This window comes from Dendrobates tinctorius, unplaced genomic scaffold (assembly GCF_039654945.1).
Source record: "Dendrobates tinctorius isolate UK_male_01 unplaced genomic scaffold, ASM3965494v1 ptg000231l, whole genome shotgun sequence".
Classification (NCBI taxonomy): domain Eukaryota; kingdom Metazoa; phylum Chordata; class Amphibia; order Anura; family Dendrobatidae; genus Dendrobates; species Dendrobates tinctorius.
This window is the reverse complement of record NW_027361898.1, coordinates 19,144,440-19,170,544: the sequence shown is the minus strand read 5'-3', so window position 1 is coordinate 19,170,544 and position 26,105 is coordinate 19,144,440. Positions and strand designations below refer to the sequence as shown.

At 43.8% G+C, this 26,105-nt stretch overlaps 1 long non-coding RNA gene across 2 annotated transcripts; it reads left to right on the top strand.

The window, feature by feature from the left end:
• Positions 1–279: 279 nt before the first annotated feature.
• LOC141059922 (uncharacterized) lies at positions 280–22,204 on the top strand. Of its 2 annotated transcripts, XR_012222631.1 has the most exons (4): positions 280–327; positions 9,603–9,705; positions 21,241–21,322; positions 21,413–22,204. It is a non-coding gene; the product is annotated as an uncharacterized lncRNA (long non-coding RNA). The 2 variants fall into 2 exon arrangements; XR_012222630.1 differs by lacking the exon at positions 280–327 and having other exon boundaries at positions 9,571–9,705.
• The last annotated feature ends 3,901 nt before the right edge of the window (positions 22,205–26,105 follow it).

Below are 26,105 nucleotides of genomic sequence, written 5' to 3'. Positions count from 1 at the left end.
CTCCGTACACCTCGTACACACACGGCTCTGATCCGTATACCTCGTACACACACAACTCTGCTACATCTATCCTGTAAACCCCTCCTGATCTCACACATACTTCCCCCATCCACCACCATGACAACCAGCACAGCCGAGTCCTGCAGACACCAAGAGGCAGGGCTGTGCGCACAGGACCTGTGATGAGGTCACAGGAGGGGCGGAGTCAGGGGGTCACACGATCAGGGGTCTGGACAAAGGCTCCTGATCATGTGACCCCTGACTCCTCCCCTCCTGTGACCTCATCAAAGGTCCTGTGTACAGAGAAGAGAGCAGGCAAGCGACGCTGTGAGTGGCTGCGGACGGGGGGGTCTCATGCTAGGGCATGGATGGAAGGCGAGGATGGAGTGCGTGGGGGGAGGTCTCATGCTAGGACGAGAATGAAGTGCCAGTGGCCCCATCAGCTGGCAAGTGGCCAGTGGCCAGATGATCAGGCGCTGCCGCCTGCGGCCCAGCGGTTGGGTATATTACCAATCCGGGCCTGTGCTCTTTTGCTGGCATGCAGCGGAGAATCCCTACATGACCTAACAATAAGCAAGTGGGAGACTGTTGTGTGGGACTGATAAACGATGTGCACTTAGAGCTCCCTTTGGAAGCCCCTCAATAACTTTCCCCTAACTATACTGAAATAGTCACACAGTTACTGTAGCTGCAATCAATCACTTCCTATAACTATCAACAAGCTTCTTACACCTCTCACCTGGAATTTTGGAGCACTCTTTCTGCAAACTGCTCCAGGTCTCTCATATTTGAAGGTGTCTTCTTCCCAACAGCAATTTTAAGACCTCTCAGCAGATATTCAGTGGGATTTAGAAACCGACTCATTGCAGCTACTTCAGAACTCTCCAGCGTTTTGTTTCCATCTATTTCTGGGTGCTTCTTGAAGTATGTTTGGGGTTGTAATAAACTGCAGGTACTGAGGATGTCACCACGGATCCGAGACAGACCAAGAGTTAAAGGTTTATTTACAAGGATTTTCTCTCCAGGCAGGGAGAAGCAGTGGGGGTTAAATGTGACAGTATAAAACAATAGAACGGCACAATGAAGCTGTAGAAAGCAATTGTCATGATACCAGCACTTCTGGGGTTACTGTTTTGATCTCAGTGCAGACTCTTACCTGCACACCTGGGGCTTATTATGGTGGCCTCTCATTGGTCCTGGGAAAGCTTCTTATAGCCTCAGGACGCTCCCATCCCTGTCAGTTATACTTTCGCCCTTGGCATAGTGTGGTGACCCCTGAGTGTGTTTGTGCTGTGTTCTGGTTGCCTGATACTTTGTGTATGACTCGGTCTGGTCTCTGGATATTGCTTGTTGGATTCTGCTTGGTACCTTCTATGTCTGTTTGGTTTTGACCCTGTCAGGAACACCGCACTGCACTTGCTCACTGAGCCGGTGCGCGTGTCCTGAGTAAGACAACCTGTGCTCAGAGATACCTGTGGAGCGGGCTGCAGCAGAGAAGATGCATGCTTCAGACCCACAGGACTTGAAGCATGTGACTGCTGGGGGCGTGGCCTAAACTCCCGAGAGCTAGGAGCTGCAGGAAAACTCCTAGAATTGTAACTATTGAACAAAGTTACTAATAGGCATAGACAGGGAAATAAACCAGATCAGGCCGGGGTCAAAGCACAAGATAGCACGACAATTACCAAAGGGCAAGACAGAACAGATAGTCAAAACGTAGCCAAGAAGTCAGAAGCCAGGGAAGCAGATATACAGTACAGAATCAACAGGCAAACTCACAATGGGGGACAGAACCGGATCAGAACCATATAAGCAAGTTATAAGACAACGAACAGGCACACAGGGCTCACAACACTCGGCCAAAGGCAAAAGTATAAATGACAGGGATTGGAGTATCTCAGGGCAATAAAAAGCTCTGCCTGAACCAAAGAGAGGCCACAATAATTAACCCCAGGTGTGCAGGTCAAAGCCTGCACTGAGCTCAAGACATTAACCCCTGAGGAGCAGGTCAAAACCTGCACTGGGATCATGACAGACCCCTGCTTGGCCCCGACTATCCGTTGTGTCTCATTCCTGGTACTTTACTGCTATCTCTGTGTATGACCTCCATTTTGCCTGACTCTGAGCATTACTGTAGTTGTTTAATATAACCGATACAATGGGTGAAAAACACTTTCCAAAGGCCCCAATGGGGATGGGCAACTCCACCCATAATCAGAATTTACGCATTAGAGGAGCATCCAGCCCTACATAGACCATGACAAAAATTGCATATAAAAATATTCCTTTTATTGATCATCACATAAAACCACAATAAACATAGTAATGATAGATGAAGTTGTCGGTGTTGAGAGACAATCAGGCACGTTCCTGGAGACAGATACTCACCCACATGGGTAAGCCTTTAAGGGCACTTTAATCTGCACCGTCACTTTATGGGAGAATTACTTTAGGACAATCACATGTACCATTCTCTTATAGTCCTGTCACCCTGCATTGGACTTTCCCTCCCTGGTTATATGTTTTGAGTCTGAAATTGCAGTATAGTCAGATCTTGTGTTTTATTTTATCATTCTACTCTCCCTTCTGGAGATTTTTTCTGTATGGTGCACATTGTAGTGCCCTGGTTGTGAGTATCTCCGGGATTTCTGTTTGTTTCTCAACACCGACCACTTCATCTATCATTACTATGTTTATTGTGGTTTTATGTGATGATTAATAAAAGGAATATTTTTATATGCAATTTTTGTCATGGTCTATGTAGGGCTGGATGCTCCTCTAATGCGTGATTTCTGATTACTGTAGTTGTGTCCTGCCGATCTCTGGAAGCAGGACTATAAGCCCCGCCCCTTGCAGTCACATGACCGTAGGTCCTTCACTGCTTGCTAAACTTCAGCATCCCCAGGTCCTGTTTGTCTGTACTTTCCGGCCGTACTTGACCCCGGGCTCCCCTACAGTGCGGGTGAGTCCCTGCTCAGCGGAGGCTGCACGCCGGCGCTGACAGGACCCTGAAATTATAACAGACCATTACGTTTTGGGGGGGTTTTTGTGCAGAGAATTATGGATTCCATACAGTCTCTGGCTGACCAGATGAAAAATCTGAGTCAGATGTTTCAGGGTTTATCTCTGGAACAGCAAGCTCTTGCTCGCTCTCAGCAGCAGGTTTCTGAGACTGTGCGAGGGGCTTTATCTGCTGGGTCTCTGGTGGCCGGGGCGAGTGATGTTGTTCTGGTGTCCCCAGAACCACCTGTTAAACTGCCTGACTTCTTTTCTGGGAACAAAAAGGAGTTCAGGATCTTCATGGAGGGTTGCAAACTTTTTTTAAGTTTGAGACCACGTTCCTCTGGAGTCGAAAACCAGAAGGTAGGGGTCATTATGTCCTTATTAAGAGGGTCCCCACAAGCTTGGGCTTTCTCCCTTCCTCCCACTGCCCCGAGAGAGTGTCTGTGAATGCATTCTTTGAGGCCCTCGGGCACATATATGATGAGCCTGACCGAGAGCGATTGGCAGAGGACATGGTGATGAGCGTCTGTCAGGGGAAACACTCGGCTGAGTGGTTTTGTACTGAATTCTGCCGCTGGGCTGCAGAGATCTCTTGGGGCGACGCCGTGCTTCGAGGACTCTTTCGCAGAAGCTTGTCTGAGCGGCTGCAGGATGCCTTGGCGTTACATCCCCCACTAACTCTATCGAGGACACCATGACCCTGGCCGTCCGGATGGACCGCAGGCTGCGGGCCAGAGGGGTGATGCAGGTGGAGACTCCATTGTTCCCCAGTGGAAAAGAGACTGCCCCTGAGCTCATGGACGTTGGCACCCTCTCCCTGAAGGATACGGAGAGGAAACACCGGAAGGACAAGCAGTTTTTGCTTTTACTGTGCTAAAACGGGACATTGGAAAAGGGAGTGTCCTGATTGCCCATCTTCGACCCGGTCGGCGGGAAATGACTAGGTCTGGGTAGTCAGCGGGGAGACTACTCAGACCCTCAGATACCCTTTTCCTCGTTTTCTAAAGTTTTACTATTACATTCCGTCCAGGGTCAAAGAATGTCAAGGCTGACGCCTTATCTCGCAGTTTTCTTCCTGTGTCTTCCCCTGAGCCACCATCCTCCATTCTGCACCCTGGGGTTGTGTTAGCAGGGATCTCGTCTAAATTGGAACGGGAAATTGAGGGGGCCCAGTCGCTGGCTCCTGCGGCCAAGCCAGGGGGCAAGTTGTTTGTCCCAGAGCAACTTCGCCTTAAACTCTTGCAGGAGTTCCATGAATCCAAGCTGTGTGCTCACCCTGGTATATCAGCCACGCGTCTGGCGGTGGCTAGGATCTTCTGGTGGCCTACCCTTGGTTCTGATATAAAGAAATTCATTTCTGGTTGTGGGGTCTGCGCTCGTTCTAAAAGCTCTCATAGCCAGCCGGCGAGGGAGCTGATGCCCTTGGCAGTTCCCGAAAGACCATGGACCCACCTGTCCATGGATTTTATTACCAATCTTCCCTCTTCCAGGGGTTATACGGTGGTATGGGTAGTGGTGGAAAGATTTTCAAAGCAGGCTCATTTTGAACCCCTTATTATTAACCTAAAGAAATTTCCGTGGCCAAACGGACATGCCTCTCATGCCTAGAACTACAACCGAAGAAAAAAACCCAATATAACTAGGATATCATAATAATATTTGTAAATTTAAAATAGTACAGTGACTAAAGGCGGACAAAATTGTCACAAAATATAGAGAGGGTTTAATTGAATGATGTCAATTTTATTACACATATATAAATATATATTAATAAAGACAAACAAAGTGCTTAATGGTGAGGTAGATAGAAAGTAACAGCTAAAGGATAATGGCAAAATACATAGATAACAAATATGGTGCCAGACAGAAAAAGCATCTCTGGATAAGATTCTACATATATCAGAGATCAAGGAGTAAATACTGGAGTTGGGATTATATAAATCGTGCTAAAATAGCTTAAGCTTAGAGCCTATATAAAATGATTCATGACGGACATCGTATAATGCACAAGCATCCGGTTTATCATAGGCAATGTTATCTAAGCATGCACTGAATCCCCAATATATAATTTCAAAATACAGATATACTGATCCTATAGCTATGTTCTTAATACACTAAGGATATAATAGCCAAGATCTATTAAAGGGGCAAAAAAACGAGTTTAAATAATCCAGAAGCTCGATTATAAGCCATGTGTATAGTTATCACGCTAATGAGTCAGGAGAGTGCTTGAGACTCTTAATATAAACCCGCAAAATTCCCATATATAAAGCTCCAAGAGTTACAAGGCAAATATACCGGCCAGATGAAAGTATATGAAATTAAATACCTTGCGACATGATCCTTGTAGAATGCAGAGCCGCCCATGAGACGCACAAAAGCCCCGACGCGCGTTTCACCGTCCTCGGTTTCGTCAGGTTTCGTCATTTTGAACCCCTGTCCGCATTACCTTCAGCTGAGACCTTATCCAGATTGTTTGTGCAGCATGTGGTCCGCTTGCATGGGGTACCCCTGAATGTGGTGTCTGATCGTGGTGTGCAGTTTGTGGCTAAGCTTTGGCATGCTTTCTGCAAAAAATTAGGGATGTCTCTGTCCTTTTCGTCTGCATACCATCCCGAGAGTAATGGTCAGACGGAACGCACTAATCAGTCTCTGGAACAGATCCTCAGATATCTGACTTCTGCTAGACAGAATGACTGGTGTGATATACTGCCGTTGGCTGAATTTGCCTTCAATAGTCGGGTGAGTCAATCCACTGGTATGTCTCCTTTCTTGATCAACTAAGGGTTTAGTCCTCATTTTGGTGAGTTTTCTCGTCTGGATTCGGGGTGTCCCGGGGCTGAGGACTCTGTTCAGCGGTTAAAAGATACATGGGCAGAAGTCCAGCGGCGTATATCTAGGTCTCAATGCAGGTATAAGTTTTTCGCAGACAGGAAACGAACACCTGGTTCCATGTTTCAGGTTGGAGAGAAAGTTTGGCTCTCCACGCAAAACATTAAGTTAAAGATTCCGTCAGCCAAGTTGGGCCCCAAATTCATTGGCCCATACAAGATTGTGGAAAAAATCAATCCAGTGGCGTACAGGCTGTACCTTCCACCCTCTTTCAAGATCCCTAACGTCTTCCATAAATCTCTACTGAAGCCTTTTGAAGGAGTCCGGGGAGAATCTGAGTCCACTGCTCCTCCGGTTTCGGTTGAGGAACATGTGGAATATGAGATTGGTCATATCGTAGATTCCAGGTTGGTACGGCGGTCAGTACAGTACCTGGTTCATTGGAAGGGGTATGGGACAGAGGACAGGTCCTGGGTGCCGGCCCGGTTGACGCATGCGGATCGCCTGGTTTGGGCTTTCCATGCTAGGTAACCGGGCAAGCCTGGGGGTCCAGAGGCCCCCCGTTGAGAGGGGGGTACTGTCATGATACCAGTGCTGGTGGACCTGCACTTCTGGGGTTAATGTTTTGATCTCAGTGCAGACTCTTACCTGCACACCTGGGGCTTGTTATGGTGGCCTCTCATTGGTTCTGGGAAAGCTTCTTATAGCCTCAGGAAGCTCCCATCCCCGTCAGTTATACTTTCACCCTTAGCAGAGTTGTGTTGACCCCTGAGTGTGTTTGTGCTGTGTTCTGGTTGCCTGATTCTTTGTGTACGACTCGGACTGTTGTCTGGATATTGCTTGTTGGATTCTGCTTGGTACCTTCTATGTCAGTTTGGTTTTGACCCCTGCTTGGCCCCGACTATGCGTTCTGTCTCATCCCTGGTACTTTACTGCTATCTCTGTGTATGACCTCCGTTTTGCCTGACTCTGAGCATTCCTGTAGTTGTGCCCTGCCGATCTCTGGAAGCAGGACGCTAAGCCCCGCCCCTTGCAGTCACATGACCGTAGGTCCTTCACTGCTTGCTAAACTTCAGCGTCCCCAGGTCCTGTTTGTCTGTACTTTCCAGCCGTACCTGACCCCGGGCCCCCTACAGTACGAGTGAGTCCCTGCTCAGCGGAGGCTGCACGCCGGCGCTGACTGGACCCTGACAGCAATCAAACAGTTATGCAGGCATTGAAATGGTTAACCTCAGAAAAATAGAACTTATCAGTCCAGAGAAAGCTTGATTGAAGGGGTCTACTTCTCACACATTGGCACCGACAACAGCGGCACTTGCATTTCTAGAGTCTCTTTTCTAAATGAAGCTGGGACCTCAGGGGTTAAAGCAGGAGCAGGGAGACGCTATGAACCTGAGTCTCCCCTGCTCTGAGTCTCTATATGATACCCCGACTGTCTCTCCACAGGAACGATGCTGCGCACACTGAGAAGTCTCTCTGCCACACTCAGGGGCCCCAGCTTGTCACTGCTTTCTCCAGGACTGCGCTCTCAGGTCACTGTCTCTGCATTGTCCTCTAGTCACGGAGGCTACCAGATCTATGTACTCACATACGGCGCTCTCTACACCTCGTCCTTCGGTCTCTGGATGACAGGTCCTCGTTCTCTGGGAACGCGGTGCTGCAGCCTGGCATCTGTCCCACGCGCTCTGGTCTGCCTCTGGCGTGCTCTGCTCTGTGTCTGACGCGCTCTGCTTTCGCGCCCTTTCCCTGCACAGCTTCCTGTCCAGCATCTCTTCTCTCTTGTCACAGCCCCCCACGGTCACATGGTTCAGTCTGTCTGGGCCCGAATGTCTTCCCCCCGGCAACCCTGCTGTCTGGCTAGGTGGTTCCAGATACAGAGCAGGAAATGTAACCTCTTTTAGGCTCTTTTTCCTCTTCACCCCCTTACAGGGTCATTTTCCTGCTGGAACACTCATGACTGACAACATAAGTCCAGCTTTCTGGCATTGTATAGCTGTAAGCCATAATCATCAACATTAACAGAAATAAACACATGAAATAGATCACTCTGTAATGACTCTATATAATATAGGAGTTTCACTTTTTGTATTGAAGAACTGAAAAAAATTAACTTTTTGATGATATTCTAATTTTGTGAGAAGCACCTGTATATAGTGAATAATGAATATAATTGAGAATGAGTGCAGCGTGGAGAGTGTGACAATAATATTAAACTAGATGCATAGTTATACTATAGGAGCCAATGTGAAGTGAATACTAGGGGAAAGTGAACTGAGTAAAATATGTGTTAAGCTGTGAAGGATCTTACATATAAATGAGCAGTGCATAGTGAATGCCAGAAAAGTGAATAGCTGGAAATCGTAATAAAAAGTACTAATAAAGGAGATGTGCAATCATACATTCATATGTGTGTCTGGGTCGCCCTCCCAGGGCCGTGGGGTACCCGATACGTGTCACAGCGGCGGTAACCCGGACTGTGGCCCTGGGCGCCCAGTTAATGGGGGGGAGATGTTATGAATGGTGGAATGTAGTTAGATGGATAGTTCGTGATGCCACCTGTGGTGTTCGGCAAGGGAGGTGTTAAGCCGACGCTGCAGACGGATCCTCTGAGACAGATGGTGTGGTGCAGCAATGATGTTATAGCCCTCCACAGGCAGGGCTGTTGTCCCAGGGCAGTGTAGATGTAGAGACACTTAGATGGTGTAGTGTCCGGCGCAGGGGATGTAGCAGTGCTAGGCGGACGGACGCAGGAAGGAATGGAGGACACCAGGGCATGTAGTTCCAAAGCTTTACTCACAGTCTGTAGTGCCCGCTTCTGTGCCGTGTCCTCTGGGTCAGGGACCCAGTCAACCTCCAGGCAAGATGGGATGCTCCCTTCCACGCTCCGCCAACTTATGTGCCTTTTCTGAACGTCTCCTCTATAGCACCTTTAAGTGTGAAGATCTCCTAGTACTGAGTTACACTGGAGTTCCTACTTACTGATGTTTCCAAGAACTCTACTTGCACGGCAGACAGCTGTAGCCTGCTTCGGGGACTCTCTACTCCTAAGTCCCGGCTCTCTATCCGTATTGCTGTTGTGCCCTTAAGTCTTAGATGGGAGTAGTGCATTTACAGCCCACTACTCCACCGGTGTCTGCTGCTAAACCATTAGTGTCCATACAAGCTCGGGGACCGGGCCCCGACCTTGCGCTTAGAACTTCTAGGCAGGGTTCTTCCTCTAACCCACATCCTCTGTGTTCCCTTTTACTCCTACGTTCCCTACTTGTCTTTTCCCTTCTATGGAATCTCAGGCTTCGGTTCAATGTTCCTCTCCTTTCCTTTCCCGTGCCAGCCGCAATGTGGTTGTGCTGAACTACTCTATTGTGTGGGGTGCGAGTGATGGAGCGTGGTCAGGAGCCTCCAACTCACCTGGATGGTGGGGCACTACACATTAGGAGAAGGTGAGTACCTCTGTTGAGACTGAGCCTCAGGGGCGCCACATGTTTGCACTCCAAAAGGTGAGCCAGACATATGCATTAACAAAAGCAGGGGGATTTGAACTACATGAAGTTTAACAATGATATTTATATATCTATGAGCAATTAAACAAACCCTAGATTTTACCTGATGAAGGCTAATTTTATGTATAGCCAAAACGCGCTGTGTTTTTATGTCTAATAATAGACTGGATATTCCTTTAAATATTCGAAGTAATTAATGAATCAGCCGGAAGCGCTCCTTGACAAACTGGAAATCCTTTTCTGCATTCTCTGACGAATCTCCTACAGGGTGGTTCGTTCCGCCTGTTTTGAGCTGCAGGCCAGCAGATCCAGACGATTACTCCTGTACCCAAACACAGGGTTATATGCTGAGCAACAAGACACCAAAAAGGTGAGAAGAATTTTTTATTTCTATCTGACATAATTAAAACTCTGCACTTAGATCTGCACCCCCCTTCTTTTTCTGGATATTCCTTCAAATACTCGAAGTAATTAATCAGCCGGAAGCGCTCCTTGACAAACTGGAAATCTTTCTCTGCACAGGATAGGATTAGATACACAGCTCAGCAGTGAGTATCACACAGGATAGGATTAGATACACAGGTCAGCAGGCAGTATCATACAGGATAGGATTAGACACATGGCTCAGCAGTCAGTATCACACAGGATAGGATTAGATACACAGCTCAGCAGTCAGTATCACACAGGATAGGATTAGATATCGCATAGGATAGGATTAGATACATGGCTCAGCAAACAGTATCACACAGGATAGGATTAGATACACGGCTCAGCAGACTGTATCACACAGGATAGGATTAGATACACAGCTCTGCAGTCAGTATCATACAGGATAGGATTAGATACACGGCTCAGCAGTCAGTATCACACAGGATAGGATTAGATACACGGCTCAGCAGTCAGTAACACACAAGATAGGATTAGGTACACGGCTCAGCAGTCAGTATCACACAGGATAGTATTAGATACACTGCTCAGCAGTCAGTATCACACAGGATAGGGTTAGATACACATCTCAGCAGATGGTATCACACAGGATAGGGTTAGATACACGGCTCAGCAGACGGTATCACACAGGATAGGATTAGATACACAGCTCTGCAGTCAGTATCACACAGGATAGGGTTAGATACACAGCTCAGCAGATGGTATCACACAGGATAAGACTAGATACACTGCTCAGCAGTCAGTATCACACAGGATAGTATTAGATACACTGCTCAGCAGTCAGTATCACACAGGATAGTATTAGATACACAGCTCAGCAGTCAGTATCACACAGGATAGGGTTAGATACACAGCTCAGCAGATGGTATCACACAGGATAAGACTAGATACACTGCTCAGCAGTCAGTATCACACAGGATAGGATTAGATACACTGCTCAGCAGTCAGTATCACACAGGATAGTATTAGATACACTGCTCAGCAGTCAGTATCACACAGGATAGGATTAGATACACGGCTCAGCAGTCAGTTTCACACAGGATAGGATTAGATACACGGCTCTGCAGTCAGTAACACAAGATAGGATTAGATACACAGCTCAGCAGTCAGTATCACACAGGATAGGATTAGATACACAGCTCAGCAGTCAGTATCACACAGGATAGGATTAGATACACTGCTCAGCAGTCAGTATCACACAGGATAGGATTAGATGCACGGCTCAGCAGACAGTATCACACAGGATAGGATTAGATACACTGCTCAGCAGTCAGTAACACACATGATAGGATTAGATGCACGGCTCAGCAGACAGTATCACACAGGATAGGATTAGATACACGGCTGAGCAGTCAGTAACACAAGATAGGATTAGATACACAGCTCAGCAGAAAGTATCACACAGGAGAGGAATAGATACACAGCTCAGCAGAAAGTATCACACAGGATAGGGTTAGATACACATGTTGTTTATCAAAAGTCTCTTGAATGAGTTGAAAATAAAATACTATCAATACTTGGGTAATTGTTAGTTAATTTGTGTTGCAAATCTGTAGTGTTGAATATATGATGTGAAATGTTTTTATGTGCAATATAATAATTATAATTTGTTATAACGAACCACAGTTGGTTACTATGCCCAGGCAGCGCCGGGCTCTTCAGCTAGTAAATAATAATAATAACCCAAAAGGTAAACAAAAAATATTCCAAGTCCTGACACTGTCCTTCAGACCTGAATTGAATTGAGAATGTCTGAGACCGTATCAAGCAGTGTATCTGATAACACCAAGTATCACAACAGACTGCCCAAGAGCTCATTCGTGCCCTGAGAGGAGATCCCTTAGGATACGAGCCCATGTTCAGAAATTGTGGTGGTTTTGACGCTGCATATTTATGCAGCGTCCAACCTGCAGCATCAAGATGTTATAGCATGGTGGATGGGATTTCTAGAATTCCCATGTCCACTATGCATGCACCGACGCCGGCAGATCACCTGTGGAAACTGGCATTTGGTGCATCTTTCAGGATCACATCATGTCAATCTCTCTTATGGAGACGTTAGTCTCTGTGAGGTTAAGTTCACACTTGCGTATGGCTGCCCTGCATATGGCTGCCCACTTCTTCCTTTCTTCCTCCCTGAAGCTCCTCCTACTTCCGCATGCATCCTGCATTGTCCTGTGTGCCGACCACATGGGAACGCAACATGTTGCATTTCTGTGCGTTCGGCGGGCACGTCAAAATGCCGCATTCGGACGTATCCACATACAACGCATGTCCCTGCATACCCAATGTTAAAGATAGGTACGCAGGACGCATGCAGAAGTAGGTGGCGTGTAGGTGGAGCTAAAGAGAGGATGTACACAGTCATACGCAAGTGTGAACTTAGCCTAACAGAAATATAATCAATAGAAATGTACTGAATGCGGTAAATCCAGAGGGTTCAGGGAACACATGCAGATTTACCTGCGTTCAATAGAACACAGCGAAAAGATGCTGCATCCAAAGCGCTGCTACTTCCTGATCGTGGGTGCATAGCCTTAGGACACCTTATGCTGTCTCATCAGCAGCATGCACTACATTGTCAGGACTGCATACAAGCACATGGGGACATACACATTACCACATTATGACTTGCTGTGATGAAATTCATGAATATTAGATCTGCATGTCATTTTAAAGGGAATCTGTCAGTAGGATCCACCCTCCTTAGCCGTCTATATGGGCATGCAGGTCATAGGAAGCTGAATAAAATGATACCTTGATGTCTGCGATCTGATGTCTTATTGAAGAGAAATCTATGTTTTGTTTAAAATGTAAATGATCTGTTCCAGGCTCTGGGGCGGATGGTGTCCGGAAGATAACTCTGCCTCCAGAGATTATTTTACATGAAGAGGAAGTAATTTACTAGTGTGAGACAGGAGAGCAGAAATTTGTCTTCTTGCAAACATATTTGTGCAGCTCTGAGCTCTGCTGTATTGTAACAACATTGCAGCGCTGTCTGCCTGTGAGCTGGAAGCTGAGTCCTCAGGAACGTGGAGATGTGTCAGGTATAATCACACACAGCTCTGCAGTGAGATCAGAAGAGCAGAGAGCGGCCGTTACACATCACACTGGGAACACCCCTTTATGTAAAGCAAGCTCTGGAGGAAGAGTTTACTTCCACGCACCATCCTCCCCAGACCCTGGAAGAGATCATTTATATAAAGTAACAAAAGATGATTTAGCCTCAAGGCATCTGATATGAGGCACACAGGGAGGACTGTTTTCAGCACTCTATAACCTGTATGCCAATATTAATCGTTTAAATAGGTCAAATGTGGTGAAAGCTTCCTTTTCATTTTTTTACTTTGATTTTTTGGATGATTTTGAATCCAGCTCTCAAGTGGTTGATGATTTTAGTTTTTGTTCATTGTTGATACATCATTTTGTTCTTAATGAATTTTACAATTTATATTAGTAAAGATTTTGAACTTGAATCTTCTATTCATTAAGATCCAATATGTGATTGAAGCATTCACTTAAATGGAATACGTCAGCAGGTTTTTGTAATCTGAGAGCAGCATAAGGCAAGAGAGGCTGATTCCAGGGATGTGTCACTTACTGGGCTGCTTGGTGCAGTATTGACAGAATCCGTGTTTGTGTGATGTAGCTATAGCAGAGATAAGACTTTTGAGCTTTGTAAAACCCCATCCACACCCATGATTGCCAGCGTCCTGTGTACACTGTGCATTGTCAACAAGCTGCCAATCAGTGGAGGGGGTGGGGTCACAAATTAGCCTGACTAGCTGGCACAGGAGATGTAGTCCCACACTGATAATCTCTTGCTGATAAAGTACTGGTTGTATTGAAATTACAGCACACAGCCTAATAAGTGACACATCTCTGTAATCAGGTTCTTGTGTCCTATATTCTACTGCTCTCAGATCAAATAGACAAGGCCAGCTCACAGATTCCCTTTTTTGAGCAGTGCATATACAAAGATAAACCCATAGGCAAACATGTGGCATAGGAGGCCTTTTTATGCAAATGATTAATCAGCAGTCTGACTGACACGTCTTTGGCACATCTTTTGGCTGACGTTACACTAGAAATTGAGGAGGCAGGCCTGGACTGGCCACAGGACAACAGGAGACTCCTCCGATGGGCCGCTGTGCAAGAGTGGGCCACCACCCTTTTATATGAGCAGTGATCGGCACATTATACTTGAATCACTATGTATAGACAGAGGCAGCATCTTATTCATTCATCAATCTACCCAGTCCATTGTTATATAAACCTGTGATTGAGGAAAATGTCTTCTTTGCATGTAGCTGAAAAGCGTGGTCTTGGAGGTGGTTACTGGTGGCACCCCAGTCTGACACTGTGAGGCGGTGTAGGTGTACTCTACAATTTAACCCAATTTCAGCCATTATTATAATACACATCTTGGACCATTGGTGACCTTACCCCTCTGCTTAACTTTTTCAAATTTGACAAGAGGAATAAGAAATCACACTCTTTAGCTAAAATATATCATAAGGAAAGTTTCTGACTTTTTTTTTTTAATACCAGAAAGGCTGTTGATAATCTCCCCTGTATTCCGTGTCTTGTAAATAATTGCCTCCATTCCACAGCCATAAACATTGTAAATCGGGAGCCTGAGGGTGAGGTAGCTACAGATGTCGGGCAATGAGAAGCTGCACTGCAGCTACAGTCCACGCTAGCTTTTGGTTGGGTATTGGTGAGGTTTTGCAATGCACATTTTTGGCGGTGAAGTTTTCCTTGCACTAACAAAGCCACATCCACACTGCATCGTCTTCCTGTGAAACCACATGCTTTTGAGGTTTTCAGCTGCTCTGTATGGTCTCACCCCAATAGAATACCACAACAAATAACTTATCTTCCTGTGCTGGGAGCACTTTTTCCCTTTCCACTTTGATATCCTTATTTTTACCTCTGGCATATGTAAATGCAGTCATTATATTGATACATGTTTTCTCTAGTAGCAGTTAACACATCATACCAAGAATTTTACATGTGTTGCTCAATTAAAAGTGTAGTTTGTTAGTACAGTACGTGCCCAGAATATTTGCTTTAGTTCACACGCCCACACTCCACTCCCCCTTACATTTATAAGGCAGTATAAAACAATGAATGTGAGTAGATTCTATACATTGAAAAGCTTTCACACTGAGAGCATGTGCTGTGCCCTACAAAAAGGCAGCTCGCAACGTAAAGTCAGTGTTCTGCATCCAACAGCTTAAATCATAGGGCAAGAAATAGAGCCCCTCACTCCAGGTCCGGGGCGTACATAGAAATCATAGCAGAAGTTCTATTTGGGCACCTCACCCAAATTTTTTTTAAAAAACTTAATTTTTGGCGGGGTAACAGAAGAGCAAATCTCACAACTTTACAGTCCTTACAAAGTCATTTTCCTCCTAGATTTCCCTGAAGCTCCTAGATTGTCCTTTCATTGCCCCCATAAAGTCAGACACCTCTCACTCAGCCAAACTAGATGTCACACTTTGGACTGACGAGGGGAAGTACCCCAAAACACTGTCTGCAAATTGAGGCTCGTTAGAGAGTCGATATGGACTTTTAGGATTGCTACTTCCCATAGGTGGCACTAGAATTCTATTCTTCCACTCTGAAGAGACAATTTGCATATTTCCCAGAGCAATATTGCAGCTTAAAAGTCTCCTCACCTTGGCATGCCAGGCTTGAGATGTCACTCTCCAGAAACATTATTATTTGGATCACGGTCAGACCCCTCTCAAACAGCCAAACCGGATCTTACACTTTGCACTGACGAGGGGCAGTACCTTAAAACATTGTCTGCATATTGAGATTTTGGTTTTGGCTTTTATCCAAAGTCATGTGACAAGGCTCATTAGAGAGACAGTATTGATTTTTAGGATTGCTACTTCCTATAGGTGGCATGTGCTTGGTCATTATATCAGTCAGTCAGCGACAAATGTGCAGCTAGGAACGCTCTCATAGACAGCCAGACAGACAGACAAGCTAACACTTGCAACAATGCAGTATCACTAGACATATCAAACTTGCATACCTTTAACCACTTAGTTAGGGAGCCAATTTTGAACTTAAAGGGGTTATCCACTACTAGGACAACCCCTTCTTGATTAAAATGTTTTGTGCCAATAAAATAATAAAGCTTATACTCCCCTCTGTTCCCGCCATGTCAGCACTCGTGGTCTCACGGCTTCCATGCTGTTGTGGCACATGTCGCCGGCCCCAATCAGCGCTGGCATCTCTGTGCCTGCCTTCAGACAAATCCAACATGAAGAGGAAGTCCGGGCTGCAACTGGTCCCTGGCTATTTCTTCCTGCTCAATTAGGCAGGAGGCAGGGACAGTGATGCTTGCACTGATTGGGCACCAGTCAGTGGCGTAGCTACAAAGTTATGGGCCCCAGTGCAAACTTTCAAATGGGGCCCCCCCATGCCAAAATACATGTACATCTCCGCTCCGTACACCTTGTACATGCGTGGCTCTGCTCTGCACACCTCGTACACGCACATCTCCACTCCGTACACCTCATACACGCACATCTCCACTCCGTACACCTCGTACAGGCGCGGCTCCGCTCCGTACACCTCGTACACATGCGGCTCCGCTCCGTACACCTCGTACACGCGCAGCTCCGCTCCATACACCTCGTACACGTGCAAATTCGCTCCGTACACCTCGTACATGTGCGGCTCCGCTCCGTACACCTCGTACACGCGCGGCTCTGCTCCGTACACCTCGTACACGCGCGGCTCCGCTCCGTACACCTCGTACACTCGCAGCTCTGCTCCGTACACCTCGTACACATGTGGCTCGGCTCCGTACACCTCGTACACGCGCAGCTCCGCTCCGTACACCTTGTACACACACAGCTCTGCTACATCCACCCTGTAAACCCCTCCTGACCCCACAAATACACTTACCCTCATCTAGCACCATGACAACCAGCACAGCAGAGTCCTGCACACACGGAGGCTCCTGATCATGTGACCCCTGACTCCTCTCCTCCTGTGACCTCATCACAGGTCCTGTGCGCACAGAGCTGCCATCGCATCAGTCCAATTGCAGCCTGGAAGCCAATCAAAGCACGGACCTGCACAGCCAATGAGCGGCTGCAGCTCCGTGATCGGGCCCCTAAGCACTCCAGGCCCCGTTGCAGCTGCGACCGCTGCAACCGCGGTAGTCACACCCCTGGCACCAGTGTCATGTGTCACAACAGCATGGGAGCCTCAGGGGATGGATTGCCGACACCGCGGAAACGGCGCAGGCATGGTAGGAGAGTATAGGCTTTATTATTTTATGGGGGAGAAGTGTGGTGCATGAGAAGAAGTTGTCCAAGTAGTGAACAACTTCTTTAATGACCAAGCCAAATTTTAAAAATCTGACCAGTGTCACTTTATGTGGTAATAACTCTGGAACGCTTCAACAAATCCCTCTGATTTTGAGAATTTTTTTTGTGACCTATTGTACTTCATGCTACTGATAAATTTTGGTTGATATGACTTGTATTTTTTAATGAAAATATCAAAATTTTGACAAAATTTGAAAATTTAGCAATTTTCAAACTTTACATTTTTATGCTCTTAAATCAGATTTTTACACCACACAAAAAAATAATAAATAACATTTTCCACATGTCTACTTTACACCTGCATCATTTTGAAACATAATTATTTTTTGTTATGAGGTAATTGGGGTTAAAAGTTTTAGCAGAAATATCTCATTTTTTCAACAAATTTTCAAAACTTGTCTCTTTAGTGACCTATTCAAATTTAAATGGACTTTGAGGGGCCTATGTATTGGAAACTCCCCAAAAATGAGGCCATTTTAAAAGCCGCACACCTCAGATACTTGGTTGTCGGGAATTTTTTAAACCCTTCAGATGCTACACAAAAATGAATGCAAAGTGGAATGAAAAAAAATTACATTTAAATTTGACCTTAAATTTTTCTCACTTTTGTAAAAGGTAACACCAAAAAGTGGAGCACTCAGTTTGTTTTTCACTTTCTTATGAGTGCAGCAATACCCCACATGTAGTCACAAATTTCTGTTTGGACCAATGGCAGGGTTCGGAACGGAAGGAGCAATATTGTAATTTTGGAACACAAAATTGGGCTGAAAGAGATGACAGGCACCATGTTACATTTGCCAGGGCCCTAAGGTGCCTAAATAACAGGAACCCCCAACAAGTGACCCCATTTTGAAAACTGCACATCTCAAGGATTTTATCCAAGTGTATATTGAGCATTTAAACCCACAGGTAGTACACAGAATTGACATTAGGTCGTCATATTGAAAAAGTTCATTTTTTTCACAAAAATCTTGCTTTAACCCCAAACTTCTCACTTTTGCATACAGTAACACCCTAAAATAGACCCCAGAGTTTGTTACCCACGTTCTTAGGAGTGCGGCAATATCCCAGTTATAGTCAAAAGGTTTTGTTTGGACAAACTACAGCGCTCGAGACAGAAGGGGCACAATTTGAATTTTGGAACGCAAATGTGGCTCTATATCATATTTGTAGAGCCCATTTAGTTCACGAGCAACAGAAACCCCAATAAATGTCTGTTTTGTAAATGATACCCTCTAATGTATTAATCTAGGGAGGTAGTGAGTGGTTTGGTTGCACCATTTTTTTTTTTTTACAGTTGATGCAACACAAGTTTGAAAAAGCACAATTTGCACTTTTTTTGCTGTCACTTTTATGAATTTGTTTTGGACGTTCAGAGGAGTACACTTCAAATTCTATTGCATCAGTTTTTGTAATAATTTTTGGCGTACATGTGGTACCCTTGGTGAAAAAAGGGCATTATTAGTTATTAGTTAGTTTTACCTGGGATGCCAATTGTCTGGGGGCAGTTTGGTGGGTTTATTTGGTGGTCCGTACCTTCATATATTAGAAAGATGCACATGTACCGTGATTTGCTCTTGCACGTTTTAAACAATTCTACACCTTATTTCGCACACCTAGAAGGAATACATTGACGGAATCACAGACAGCCCTTGAAACTTATGAGGAACTGGCCGACTGCTACATTTTGCTCTGCGGAATAGCAATTTAGAAATTAATCTTTTAGGAGGGAAATTAGGGGTCTTAATTTGTTAAAGTGATCGTAGTTGGGGTCATTTCTTGGGGGGGCCTTGGCAATTATCACTAAAATTAAGGAATCTCATAAGGGCTACATAATGGGTTTAGGACATGACAGCTGCAAATACAGGGGTACTTTGGACAGATTATTTTGTCCACAGCACAGCTGTAGAGAGTGGATTTTTGTACTAAACCCATCTTGAAGGTAAGGTCCCCAAATTTTTTTTTATTTCAAAGACATTTGTGGGGATCCATGGAATGGAATGAAAGGCAGTGGGTTTTTGGGAAATATATTGTAGGGTATATAAAGTGGTTTGGTGGGCAATTAATTGTAGACTAGTTTGCTGTAAATCTACATGTCTAGTGTGAATACCTCTCAAACTTTTACATGCTTTGAGTCATTGTCTTGTTGGAAGATGAACCTCTGCCCCAGTCTCAAACCACTGACAGACTGAAACAGGTTTTCCTCAAGAATATCCCTTTATTTCACATCACCCATTTTCCTCTAGACTTGGACCATTTTCCATGTCCCTGCTTCTGAAAAACATGATGCTGGGATGGTGTTCTTGAGGTGATGAGCTGTGTTTGTTTGCCACCAGACATAGCGTTTACCTTGGTTGCCTAAAAGTTTGATTTAGTTCTCATCTGACCACAGCATCATCCTACATAAATTTGGGGAGTCTACCATCTGTCTTTTGGCAACCTCAAAACAATACTTCAGTCTCTGCTTGGGAACTTTTGAGCAAATTCAGGGTTACTTTTGCTGCCTTCTCTGATTAATGTTCTCCTTGCCGTGGCTGAGAGTGTTGGTGGGCGGCCCTCTCTTTGCAGGTTTGTTGTGGTACCATGTTCTTTCCATTTGATGGTGCTCTGGGGATCATCAGAGATTGGGATTTTTTTTTATAACCCAACCCTGACTTGAAGTTCTAAACAACTTTGTCCCTGACTTGCTTAGAGATCTCCTTGGTCTTCATGGTGGTGTTTGGTTGGTGGTGCCTCTTGCTTAATGGTGTTGCAGCCTCTGTGCCTTTCAGAAGCTGTGTATATACTGATAGACCATGTGACACTAGATTGCACACAGGTGGACTTCCTTTCACTAAGCATGTGACTTATGAAGGGAATTGCTTGCACCAGAAATTTTTATAGGGGCCTCATAGCAAAACGGGTGAACACATATGTACATACCAATATTTATTTATTTGATCCCATAAATGTAATTTATGCCTGTACTTTTCTCACTTCACCAACTTAGAGTATTTATTGCTGATGCATCACAGACAATTCAGATTACAAAAATATGTAAACACAGGATGTAATGTAACAAAATAGGAAAAAAGCCAAAGGGCGTGAATATTTGCACAAGCCACTGAATATATATTTCACTTTATTTTTTTAATTTTCAAAGATCTACAACGATTTTCATGTACATAAAAGTCTTTTGATTACTTACAAAATTAAAGCAAATAAAATGTGCTCTAATGGAGGGAATATGGGTGTGCGTGTTTTAGCTGTTTACTCACTGGTCAAAGTGCACACAAATCTATGTTTTAATAACAAACCGCCCAGCTAAACTCACTTAGCATTGTGCTGAAGTTTTTCAGCTCTTGTTTCAAATCTACCCGAGTTAAAAACATGAATGTCCTTCATGAATGTTTTGTAGGCTTTTTAAGCTCAGCATTAGGGCTCATACTCACTCGCGAGAGACTCGCATGATCCTCGGGCAAGTCTCTCGCATGAAAACCCGGCACTGCCGCCAGCACTCGGACCGGAGCGTGCGGCAACATGTATTTCTATGCAGCCGCACTCTCCAGATGCAGTGCCGACGGCAGTGCCGGGTTTTCATGCGAGAGACTTGCCCGAGGATCATGCGAGTCTCTCGCGAGTATGAGCCCTTAGGTAGGATGTACACACAATATGGCAGAGGTCTGGCGTATCCATGGCAGGCGGTGTATATGAGAATTATCATTTTATTTGTATAAACCATATTTCTTTTATGTGTAATCCACCCTCCAGAGAAATAATATCTTAGTACAGCAGAACTAATTCTTATAGTTGTTTAGTGAGATATTGGGGCGAGTCATTAAAGCTTTTACATCAGAAAATGGGCATAAAATGCTTTGAAAAGTAACAAAATTTTTGAGCAACTCTCAGCTCCGCATTGCCCAAATACTGACATTACAGACCATATTAAACCAGTTTTCCGACATAAAAGCTCTGATTAATTGCCTGCATTGGGTTTTTTTTTCCCGATAGACAACATTAATGCAGGATTAGGAAAAGATTATAGAGACTGAAATCCCGGGGAACATTCCTCCACCCTTCTGGCACAATTTGTCTGGTAACTTCTTCTTTATGTTTTACAGGATCGTGATTTTCTATTTTCACGTTGGGCAGTATCTTATCTGACCAGAACGAGAGAAGAGAGACGTTTTCTGAAGTTCACAGGTGGATTACTATGTTTTCTTCAACAGGGGCAAAAAAAAACAAACAAATGGGAAAAAATGTTGAAAGTTTTTTTTTTTTCCGTACATTTAGATAAATGGAACAGAAGTAATCAACAAGAACAAGTTTACACATGAAAATTTGCCAACACCTGTACTCAGTTTGCAGGCAGTGATATGAAAACTCAACATATTATTATCATAGAAATGTCAGCGTTTCCCATAACCTAAATCATTAACAGTAAAAAAAAACACTCTATGCATAGAAGTATCTACCAACATGTCTGCCATAAATAATGAGCATGCGATACATGGTTATCTGTGCGCGGCTGTGTCACACGTGTGTAAAGGGAAACATTGCCACATAATAAAGATTTACAGTGCAGGAAATGAAAACCATTAAGGCAGATAATATAGTGACAATCCGGCCTTTAGCGCAGTAGAACTTTGGGATTCTCCGACACCAGATCAAACATATTTACAAATTTGTAAACAATTTCTCTTCAGTCTTCGGAAGATCATTTATTTGTGGTTTTGACTAATCTTATTGTGTACAAGCAACAAAGCAAAAAAATATGTATCCGAACAAATCCAATAGAAACACAGATGGATATTCTGTATGCAAACTGAACTTCACCCCCTTGGAGTTGCAGCCATTTTTTTCCTCCTCACACTCCAAGAACCATAACTTTTTTTAAAAAATGGAAAATTGTATCCCAAAAGTGGGGTAGAATTGAAAAAAAAAATCAAATTACACTTAGTTTTTTTTATTTACAATATTCACTTTGACCTGGTAACATCTTTATATGGTTATGGCTGTACAAAATTGATAATGCAGTTATCTTTATTCTTTTTTTACTACTTTAATAAAAAAAATAAAATTGGATTCAGTTGCCATTCTTTGAGACCCATAAGTTTTTTGGTTGACAGAGACCTTTTATTACCAGAAGCTATAAGCTTTCTACTATATTCTAGTAGTATATCCTTAAACACGCCCATGGTAATTTTTTTTCTTGTCATTATCCTGTCTGACTTTTGTGCACTTTCACTTTACCTTATTGCTAAACGTCCTACACACATTTTAATTATAGTCCTTTCTTTTGTGTTCTGAGGGTTAGATTCAATCTTTATAAGTTCTGTAATTTGAGTGATTGCCAGTCACCTTTTAATTCTAAATACCTTGTCTTATGTGCATTCTATTTTATTTTGACATATCTAATATAATAAAATATACCGTATTTTTCAGATTATTAGACTCACTCCCAACCACGTTTGGAGGAGGAAATGGTGGTGCGTCTTATCGAAATGTAACTTACTGAGGGGGGTGGCTGCTGTGCAGTGGAGTCCCAGGAGGCAGGGTCGCTGCTGCCGGAAGTAGGCGGTGGCGCAGGAGGGGGGCGATGCTGGTAGGAGGGGGTGTTCGGCTTTTTGAGGCTGCGGCAGGCTCCCGAGATCTCAATATGTGCATGCGCTCCCTCCTGCAGCCATTTTTCAGGAGTCAATTGCTTTGAAAAGTATGGGAAGTGCATGGACTACCGACATTTTCTGAAATCCCATAGCCGCCGCAGCCTTTCACTACCAAACACCCCCTCTGCCCAGCCCGGGACTCGCAGCATTGCCCCACTCCTGCCACCGCCAGCTTCTTGCAGCATTCACCCTGCCTCCTGGGAACCTGCTTCACCACAGCCGCTCCCCCCTTCCCTAGTAAGCTACCGTAAAATCATACTAGAAGACGCACCTCCATTTTATTAAGAAAACTTTTTAAATATTTTCCTCCCCAAAATTTGAGGTGCATCTTATAGTCATCAAAATATATATTTTTTTTTTAGATAGTTGGTTTAGCCTCCTTTCACTTTGTTGGTTTATATTCCATGAAGTAAGTACACACATTCGCTGTACACGTACAGGGGTTAAATTCCTGGTTTTCTTATTTCTTTCCACATAATAGATTTTAATTCCTCAAAAATGAATAACTTTCCATTTATATAGGGTTAACTTGCGCTAAAGTGTACACAGGTTATGTGCAAAATGTCCAGCTAAAACAAGTACAATGACCCCATGAGAGGGCGAATTACCTTGAATAAACTTTAGTTGGCAATTGAGGAATTATACCAAGGAAGAGAATCTTCAGGAGTGAATCCAAGGAAAAAGGTCCTTTCCACTGATAATCAGTCGCTCTGAGATAACAGTTGTCTCTGATGCAAACAAGGGGGTCTAATCTCCCTGCACGCCGCTGTCCCGGCCGGAAACTAGCGTGCGGCTGGAGATATGAAGCGCCGACCTATGCAGCTTACAGACGCTGCATAAGGGGCAAGCCTGCAAGGTCCAAAAAGACTGCAGGACCTTGCGTGACGTCACAGTCACGTGATGTGTCACGTGACAGGCAGAGAATAGCTAAGGAACGCTGTGAGAGCCAAAAACAGGCAGAAATTCTACGCGTTACGGAATTCTCGGATTCGGCAGTAGGAAACAATTTACAATCATGAATAAATCTACAGAGTTTAAAGTTTATTCAAGGTAATTCGCCCTCTCATGGGGTCATTGTACTTGATTTAGCTGGATATTTTGCATATAACCTGTGTACACTTTAGCGCAAGGTAACCCTATATATTTTTATTTTATATGTTTCTGGACAAATTGAGTGTTTTTTTTGTCCTATTACTTGCTGCTGTGCACTCTAAGGTCTTGCGCTTAGCGCCGTTAGGTATTTTATATTTATTGATCTTAATTATTTTGTACCACTTTTCTTTGTTTTTTGGTTTCTACTACCTGTCCTTTTAAGACCATAATATGACTGGTTTATCGTCCAATAGGAAGAAAAGAATATGTAATATTCAAAGATTTTTTTGTTCATCATATGAAGAATCGTTAGTTCCCCCTAATAAAGATGATATAAATCCTGCTATTAACTCATTAAAGACACTAGAGCAGCTCCTTATAAAAGAAATGAGGGATCTATGGGAGATAGCCACATTGGAAAGGTATCTCTCTATTAACACCGTTCCTAAAGGACTTGTTGTGTATAAATCACTTTCAGGTGACATTGGGGATGGTGACACTCTGGCTGAGTGGAATACTATGTTTCACGATTTTTCCAAAAAAGCAGTATCCTTTATCATTAAGAAAAGGAAGGATGGTTTAATCAAAATTAGGGACGAAATTTCCAACTTATTTGAGGCCATAAAACCATATGAATCTCATCCCGAAATATTACATCTTTCAGTAAATATTCGCAGAAGGATACATATAAAAGAAAAGGAAATCGTATAGAGGAAAAAAAAGAAATTTGGGAGGGATTGTGTATCAAATGATCCTAGCACTCAATATCACTCCACACGTTTGCACCATCCCACTACTTGGGGCACTAACTCCCATATTGAGGAGAGTCACGTCTGTTCTAGACCGTTTAACCCATTAGTGACTCTAGATGAAGTACAAGGACAGGAAAACTCTTCCTTTTTAACTTCAAGTGAAAGATTCTCGATTCATTTGACCTCAGGCATGGACGATATGAATGTTAATAATGTACAGGAGACAGTCCACACACAGGGCATAGACTCGAATATAGAAAATGTTCAACTCCAAGAGACAGTAATAGCCGCATCTACACCAGTACCTGCTATCCCCATTCAGAATAGAGTCTCTCCACTCGCTAATACAGATAATTATCCTTCCACTTCGGACACTGTTTTAGCTCAAAAGCCTATAGTTACAAACAGAAAGATTCCCCTTATGAAGAAATCAAAACGCAAAACCAAGCAAAGTCACTTGCCGTTTTTTCACGTAGGTCAAAGAAAATACGGCAGAGGGGATGTAGTGGCGGGAAACTCTCCAAAAAAAAGAATAAGCTACAACCATCAAAAGACCAAGTAAGCCATTCAGAACAAAAAATTTTCAATCTCAGTGACCACATTTTAAATGACAATGAGAGGGATTTATTGAATAAAGGACTAAAATTTGCACCTAGCATTGGATTTAACAAGTTTCAGGCTTTTATAGGCATCAAATCCTTTATGAGGAGATTGGCTATTAAGAAATTTTATATGAAAGAGAAAATGGCCTCTAGCGATGTTGGGAGTATGCCTGTAGCGGCAGATCCCTATCAACATACAGGTTTAAAAAAGAAATCTAATTTTAATCCAATCCAAGAATATTCAGAAGCTTTTGAGGCATTTCAAAATAATGTGATTCATGACATTAGGAAAATATCCGATAAGAGATGTAAAAAATTTAAATACAATCTATCTGGTAAAGAACGACTAGTTATAAGACGTCTTCAGGAGAATCATGCTATTACAATAAGATCAGCAGATAAGGGTGGTAGTATAGTAATTTTGAATTCTTCTGATTATGACAAAGAGTCCCTAAGGATACTGTCGGACTCACGCACTTACAAACTGTTGGATAATGATCCATCAGAGAAGTATCTTGCAGACATGCAACATTTAATTAAGCGGGGCCTCGATAAAAGCTATATAAAAAAAGAGGAATTTGATTTCATTAACACCACTCATCCTAGGATTCCATATTTTTACTATATTCCAAAGGTCCATAAGTGTTTAACTAATCCACCTGGCAGACCAATAATATCGGCTATTGGAGGCTTAACAGCCAATCTTTCTAAATTTGTGGACTGCCATCTACAGAAGTTAGTCCCTGCATTACCGGCGTATTTGAAAGATAGTACTCACGTGTTACGTATTTTAGAAACCATAGATTGGAAGGACCATTTTATTTTAGGGACTCTCGATATAACTTCTCTTTATACAGTCATTGAGCATGAAAAG